At 40.0% G+C, this 7,860-nt stretch overlaps 1 non-coding gene across 1 annotated transcript; it reads right to left on the minus strand.

Moving 5' to 3' along the window:
* Positions 1–7,508: 7,508 nt before the first annotated feature.
* On the minus strand, positions 7,509–7,615 carry LOC118485981. The gene has a single exon (XR_004877838.1). It is a non-coding gene; the product is annotated as a small nucleolar RNA R71 (small nucleolar RNA).
* Positions 7,616–7,860: the final 245 nt, after the last annotated feature.

Here is a 7,860-nt window from a genome sequence, read left to right on the forward strand (position 1 = left end):
TCGGTTGGTGGTTCAACATTAACCACCTTTGCTTTCAATTTCAGAGAAACTCCCTGTTTTGTTTTGATGTTTTTCTGACAGTTCCATGCAATGTGACCAACTTCATTGCATCTGTAACAGGTACGAGTTTCCTTTGGATATGACACTTCAGATCCATTCTTTCTCTTCTCAGCAAGAAACTCTTGATTTGACTGTCTCCAGAATGGTTTCTTCTATTCGTCTTCTGAACTTCCTCCTGAAACAAATTCTGTTTTTGTTTTAGAATTTTTCAAATTCTTATCATTTTCTGATGGAATAAAGCCAACGCCTTTCTTTTTGTAGCTACGATTTTGATTTGGTTTCTTTTGAAAACCAGAACCAGAATTGTAACCCTTTTCTTGTTTAGGTTTTTCGGTAAGATTTAAATCTTTTATTTCAGAAATATTAATTTCTGTCATTTTGAAAACCTTTTTGATCATGTCAAAACGAACACTTCTTATTGGAAACTCTTTATCCGAGTATAATTTGTCCGAATCATCTAAAGTGTATGCAACTTCAAATGTTTCATCATTCAAATTTGCCTTTGATAACAAAAATTCTTTACTATAAAACCGTTTAACCGACAACTTTTGTCTGTTGACTGACCAATTTGACCCTCCAGACGCAGAATTTGAGTCGGACTCCTCATCAGTATCCAACACCTGATCGACCACCCTTTTGATTAACTCAGACTCATGATCAGTGTCAGACGAGGTGAACGTGACATCATTGTTTTATGGTAATTCATCAGTTGTGTCGGTTTTTAGCTTTATATTGACTGCCTTTTCAAGTTGCTCCTCGTTTGGTTTTCTAGGAGAGTACCCTTCCCAAATTGGAGGCGGACACTTTTTATAGCTAACAGTCGGTTTCTAACCACTATCTTTCTTTTTCTTCAGCTTCTCATTTTGAAAAGCTTCCATTCCTGCAACAGTTGGGTAAATACGATCAATGAGATAATCAGAACCAGAATAACTCTGCAATAAACGTCTAATTCTCTCATTCTCAATCTTTGCAGTCTCCAACTCTTGCTACCACTTAGCACTCTCTTCGATGTAAAAGTTAATAGCTTTCTGCTTTGTCATCATAACAACATTCATCATTGTCAGTGCTTGTTCTCTTTCTGAGTTCGTCTTTTGGAGACCAGTTACTGTTTTGTTCAAAACATCATAAGATTCTTTCACATAATTGAGATTGAACAACAACTGCTCCTTCTTCTTTTCATATTCAGCAATTATGTCATCTTTTGCTGCAAATTCCTTGCAAGCTTCCAAACACTTCTCACAAGGCTTTACAACTTCAACAATCTTCTCAATCTCGATTGTCTTCATCACTTCTACCAGTTTTTCTTCTACATTTACATGCTCACTCTCAATATTCTTCTCCACAACACTTTCAACATTCTCATTTTGAACAACGTCTTCAAATTTCTGTTGTTGTTGTTCTTTAGCAGCTCGTTTCTCCTTTAGCTTCTCCATGTGATCTGCAAAATAGAAATGAAAACTTTCAGGAGAAAGATGAGATTTAGCAATGTTAATATGCTTTTCCTCCTCATCATCACTACTGCTATCATTTGGATGTGATTGATCAAACTGTGCAGACTTTTCAGAATCAACATTTGATAAACCAGAATCAGATGGTGTTTAATCAAATACAACTTTTTTTTCTGAGCTAACATCCTTTTGTACATTCTCATCTGAACTCTTTAAATTTTCATCAACACTTTCTGAGCTTTCGTCAGATGTAACAGACTGTTCCTCCACACTTTTCACTGTCTCACCAATAGATTTCATCCAGGTGGCAAACATGTCTGGTTCTCTAACGATCTTAGCAATGAAAGCTTTGAAATCACCCTTTTCATCAATAAACATATCCCAACTGAAGCCTTCAGATAATTGTTCATCATCTTGATCAACTAAACATGCTTTGCTATCAGGAGATATATAATTTCTCCAGTTGAAATCTACCAAACATGCTCTCTTAGAATCTTCAATCTTCCTACCATGAGCCGTCTATGAATCTTGTGATTGACCAACTTGCTGATAAATAGCTTTCCGGTAGTAAACGTCTTTTCCCAATGGATTCTGAGCGCCACTAGCTTCCCTGTTTTTGCACTCCCGCTTGAAATGGCCTTTCTCTCTGCAACGAAAACAAGTAACTTTAGATTTATCAAAACCTAAAGTAGATACATGAGCATCAAGAAAGTCATTTCTCCCGGTAATTGTCTTAAACTTTTCAGCTCGCCTAAGAACACTAGCAAGACACCTTTTGATATCCATTAGTTCCATCTCTTTGGCGTCTATTTGATCTTAATCCTCTTTGGTGAGCATAGGATTTCCGATCCGACAAGCTACAAGACCCTCATATGATAACAATACAGAACCGAGTAGAGCCATGTGGTCTTTTGCAGTTTCTTCAGAAAAACTTTGACCTTCTGGAAGATTTAGAGTGATGTTACACTGAATCACGTAACCATTTCCTGTCTTTGTGCCTTGAGACTGAAAACTTGTATTTGACTCTTTAGGATTGACACTCGAAAATGATGAAAACCCACTGCTGCTTTTAGTTGAACTCTGATCAATCTTTTCTGTTGAATCCCCAGCACTAAATGCAGTCTGGATTTTCGGACTTCTCTCAGCTTCTGGAACTGGAATGCTACCCTTGTAGTACATCTTCACGTCCTGTTGACCACTCGGACTGTTCATCCTAGCAATCTTCTGTTGTTCCAGATCCTGACTCTCGATCTTTTCAATTAACTGAGAAATAGTTAATCCATCGTAAACACCCGTGTTTTTCAGGATCATCAAATATGTTCCCCATTCTTTCTGAGGTAACGCATCGGCTAACTTATCCACCTACTCCTCACGATCTTTGGTAATACTCAACATCGACATTGATCGCACTAGGTGGCAGTAGCGTTCAATCAGCTTCTTCGTGTCTTCACCCGGTAGACTGTTAAACAAATCAAACTCTTTCTTAACCAGCGCCTTCTTGCTCTTAATCATATTCTCACTACCCTCAAATTTGACTTTAAGTGCATCCCAGATTGACTTAGCAGTTTTGTCATGCTGTAGCAGAATGAATATGTCTTCCTTGATAGCTTGCTGAAGCAGACTTATCATCATTTTCTCAACTTTGTACATCACCCATTCTTGATCTGTAAACTCAGATAACTCTTTTAAAACCTGTAAATCTATTCGAGGCAACACATATTTCTTCAGAATACATTCCCAAGATCTAAGATGGTTTGCCTGAACCCAGTTCTCGAATCTATCTTTCCACCCGTAATATTCTTCGATACTCATCAATTTCGGGGGCTTTTGGGTGGTTCCCGTCTCGTTTTCCAAATTCATAGCTTGAGCAATAGCAGCTGGACCAGACGGTGTTGCAAACGCATTATAGAACTCGGTATCCATGATGACTTAGCGCGTTTTTCAAACTCAGTGACAAATAAGCGAAACTAGATATTGAACACAAGAACGAAATCCCAGATGTCTTTATGAGCGGAACCTTATGAGCGGAACTTATGAGCGGAACTTTAGAATGATCACAAAAGCGAAACCCTTGATGTTCAAATGAGCGAAACTACTGATGTTCGAATGAGCGAAACTGCTGATGACACAAGAGCGAAATCTCCCTGACACAAGAGCGAAATCAAACACTAATGGGCCTTTGGAACGAAACCTTTGATTACTCAGGAGCGAAACCTCAAAATACTTGTGACACAAGAGCGAAACTACACAATGTCCGAATAAGCGAAACCTAATCCGAAGGTAATTTCATCCATTTTTAGTCCGTATTTTGGTTCGAAACTTTCAGGGTTTGTTAATGTCCAGTAACACACAGTCTGTGAAATTTTGAGCGAATTTCAACCGATAAAACTTTCTGAAATGATGAAAGAAGGTGTAGAAGAAAGAAATCTTGATGAGTTCCAGCTAATCTCCGCAGAACTCCTCCTCCTGAGCTTTGATACCACTTGTAGGATCGTGATCTGACCCGAACGACTCGTTTAGAGGTGTTCAACTTCGATTCAGGTGCGGAATAACAAGAAACGAAGGTAGAAACAACTGATTCTCCAATTAATCTCCTGATTTTATTGATCTGACAATGATTACAGTTCAATCCTCACACCGGCAGCACTTCGGCATGGAATACAAGGCAATCGTTATGAGGTTTCGCTCGAATGACCACTATTTATAGGCATGGTGGTTTCGCTCCAATGGACACATGTCCATATAAGCGAAACCTCGCATGTTCAGATAAGCGAAACCTTTAGTCTATGTCACTATGAGCGAAACCTGCTCACTAAACCCTATACACTTCTTATTTTCTCGTAAAACGCGCCCTAAACTATACAATACAATGTAAGACTCGATACAAGACGATGTCGACAGATGTAGTGCACCAACATAATGCCACATTATAAAGAGTTTTGCTTGAGGATAAGCAAAGATTCAAGTGTGGGGGTATTTGATGTGCGCAAAATGCAACATATAAATTACATCAATTGTGGCATAAAACTAACCCTTTTTTAGTACTAATGTTGGAAAAAGTGTGTTTTTGTCTTCCTTCTGTATTTTCAGGATTAAATGAGCCCAAATGAACAAAAGAAGCAAAAAGGCAGCTAAATCTAACATAAATACAAGAAAAGGAATAAACGTGGCATGCCCGACCCCTCGGCAGCATCCTCCTAAGCAAAAACAAGAAGATAGAAGGCTGAACACGCCCCATGCTCAATGAGCACGGGGATGCGCCTAAGTGTTTGCAGAAAAGACAAAGTTGTAGAAGCTTCTATCACCCACCACGGGAGCGTGCCCAGCGGACACGGGGCCGTGGTCAACTCTAAGATTCGCAGAATCTAGGGAAATCTTGATAGTACAGATACGCTTCTGCACACGGGGTCGTGCCCAGCGGACACGGGGGCGTGGTCAACTAATGCAGACAAACTGCATTTAATGAAGGAAGAGAAGACAGGTGGACACGGGGCCGTGCCCGAGCTTCTGTGCGGTCTATAAATAGGGGTGCTTGGCTCATTTGCAAACTATCCCTTGGCAAACCATCTCTCTCACACTTCACCCACCCACCACCACCATCACAACCCATCATCCGCCACCATCATCCATCTTCCATAATAGAGTGTGTGAGTAGTCTCGGGATCCAAGATTGATAGTAGGAGTTCTTGACAATCAAAGGCCATGTTTGCCTAAGTCTCTTACATCACTTGGTGAAGACAAGTGTCTAGTGTAATACTTTTTATTTTTAATCTTTTTGCACTTTTTATTTGGTTATGTATTAATGACTTTAATAACTAGTTTCTTATGTTGAAGGTGAGTCTTCCTTATCGTTTGTCCGTGGTGTCTTGGCATTATTTTACTGTCTATATAAAATAAAATATTTTCACCATTCATATCTCCACGGTCTATATGGAGGTATGTTGGCTACCTTGTCGGGGGTTAAGGGAACGGTTTGGTAAGAGTCTTGCCTTGTTCAGTGTATAGATCCTGCAAGGAGCTGGGTCAACTTTAGTAAGACCTCCTTCAATACCCACTGGTATTGGATGGCGGGGGTCCGAACTCCTTGATCCCCTCATATGTAAACTACTATTAAAACTTTAACCCGGCTACTTAGGAATGTATCGCTGCTGACTCAGACTACTTAGCCGAGGGTAACGTCACCTCAAGAAGAGGGGCCTACCACAATATGCATTAATAACTTAATTAATTATCTTTCAATAATCCAACCCTTTAGGATTGTATTATTGTACGTCACCTTCAGAAGAGGGACCTACTACAATAACATAGATAATCTCTTAAAAAGTGCAAAAGTGCGGAAATAATCAAAGGTTACACTAAACACGAGTCGGATTCAATTGATTCATCTTGTCTATCTGTTTTTATTTTATTTTATTTTTCAGCATTATAGTTAGTTTTATTTTTCTAGTTTAAAAACCTTTTACTAAACTTTTGATTTGATTAGCCGTTGAGGATAAACCGGTATTAAAAGCTCTTGTGTCCTTGGACTACCTCGGTATCTTACCAACACTATACTATGCTCAAGATGGGTGCACTTTCCCATATGTGTGTTTAGTGTTTGTAAATATCGTGTGTTAGAAATTTAAAACTTGGCTAAAAAGTGTTAAAGGGCTTAAAATATACATTAAAAACTATACGACACTTCACACGCATCAAGTTTTTGGCGCCGTTGCCGGGGACACAAGGATTTTAAGAAAGTTAGGAGTCAACGACCTAATCGTTTTTTTATTTTTCTATTTTTTTAGGATTTTTCATTAATTTTTCAGTTTCTGCAGAGCTTAGCACGGGCCGTGCCTGGTCAGACACGGGCCGTGCCCAACATTGTTATTGGCAGTTTTTATTTTCCGAGTTACAGAGAGTTGAGCACGGGGCGGTGTCAAACTCCCCAGTAACAGGGATCCGGGAAACAATCGCTGTATCTCCGACCACGGGTCGTGTTCACCTGAGCACGGGGCCGTGGTGAAGCTTCTGACCAACGTTCTTTTTGTTTTTATTGCAGGACTTGGAACCCAGGCACCACCTCTGAACTTTCCACGTAGTGTATGAGCTCCAGTTCTAATAGAGACATAAAAGAACCCCTAGACGAACCTGAACGCTTTCTAAGAAAAAGACTTAAAGCTAAAAACCAAGAGAAGGTTTCAGGGGACCTACTTCCAATGGCGGACCAACGTACCCTCATGGATTACCTACTGTTAGTGCATATGTCTGTTGACTTCGTCTTGTATCGAGTCATGTAACTAGATTGGATAGACTGGAGCTCGATAGTCTAGAAAATAGAAGTTTAGAGGTTATTGTCCAGGTCGCACGAACTAGCTAATCCAGTTCGTTCGGACTGACCAGGTCGCACGGACTTGTATGGACTGATTCATGCGACCTGGCATTTCCTATAAATAGTGAGTCTTGGGTCTTCATTTGTAACTTCTAATTCCGGTAGCGAAACTCTGCCGAAGTGTCGCCAGCTCGTGTAAACAGTTTGAAATCAATACAATCGACATTTAATCTACTTCTAAGTGTAAATCTAGCTGCAATGAAGATCAAATCAATGAATTCTGCTTCTGATTTGGTCTAGAACTCTTCTGATCGACTCATTTGATCGAATCCCCGATCCTACACCTACGACCCACCGTAAGTAATCTCGGGGCCGCTACCAATGCACCGAATGTCGAAGCCAACAACTTCGAACTTCGGCCGCATTTGATACAAATGCTTTAAAACTCCGCAACCTTCCATGGGCTTGCGGACGAGGATCCTCATCTACATATTACTAATTTTTTAGAAATATGTGATACCTTTCGGATCAATGGAGCATCGAACGACGCCATCCGCCTTCGAATGTTTCCATTTTCACTAAAAGACCGATCTAAGGCTTGGCTTAATACCCTCCCAGTTGGCTCGGTAAACACCTGGGATGAACTAGCCCAAAAGTTTCTATATAAGTATTTACCTCCTGCTAAAACGGCTAAATTAATGACTGAAATTAATACATATTCACAAGAGGATGGGGAATCCTTATATGAAACTTGGGAAAGGTTCAAAGAGCTACTAAGAAAATGTCCTCATCACGGTCTTGCGGTATGGCAACAAGTATCCACTTTCTATAATGGTTTGTTGCCACACACAAGACAAACACTTGACTCTAGCTTCGGGGGGCTTTTAGGTAATCGTCGCCCAAATGAAATATATAATCAGATTGAGGAAATTGCTCAAACCAATTTTCAGTGGCACACTCCCCGAGGCAACAAATCAATTGCCCCGGGCGCACATAAGGTTGATGAAAGCACTTCTTTACAAGTTCAAATCGAGACCCTTTCTT

Source organism: Helianthus annuus, chromosome 13 (genome assembly GCF_002127325.2).
Source record: "Helianthus annuus cultivar XRQ/B chromosome 13, HanXRQr2.0-SUNRISE, whole genome shotgun sequence".
In the NCBI taxonomy this organism is placed as follows: Eukaryota; Viridiplantae; Streptophyta; class Magnoliopsida; order Asterales; family Asteraceae; genus Helianthus; species Helianthus annuus.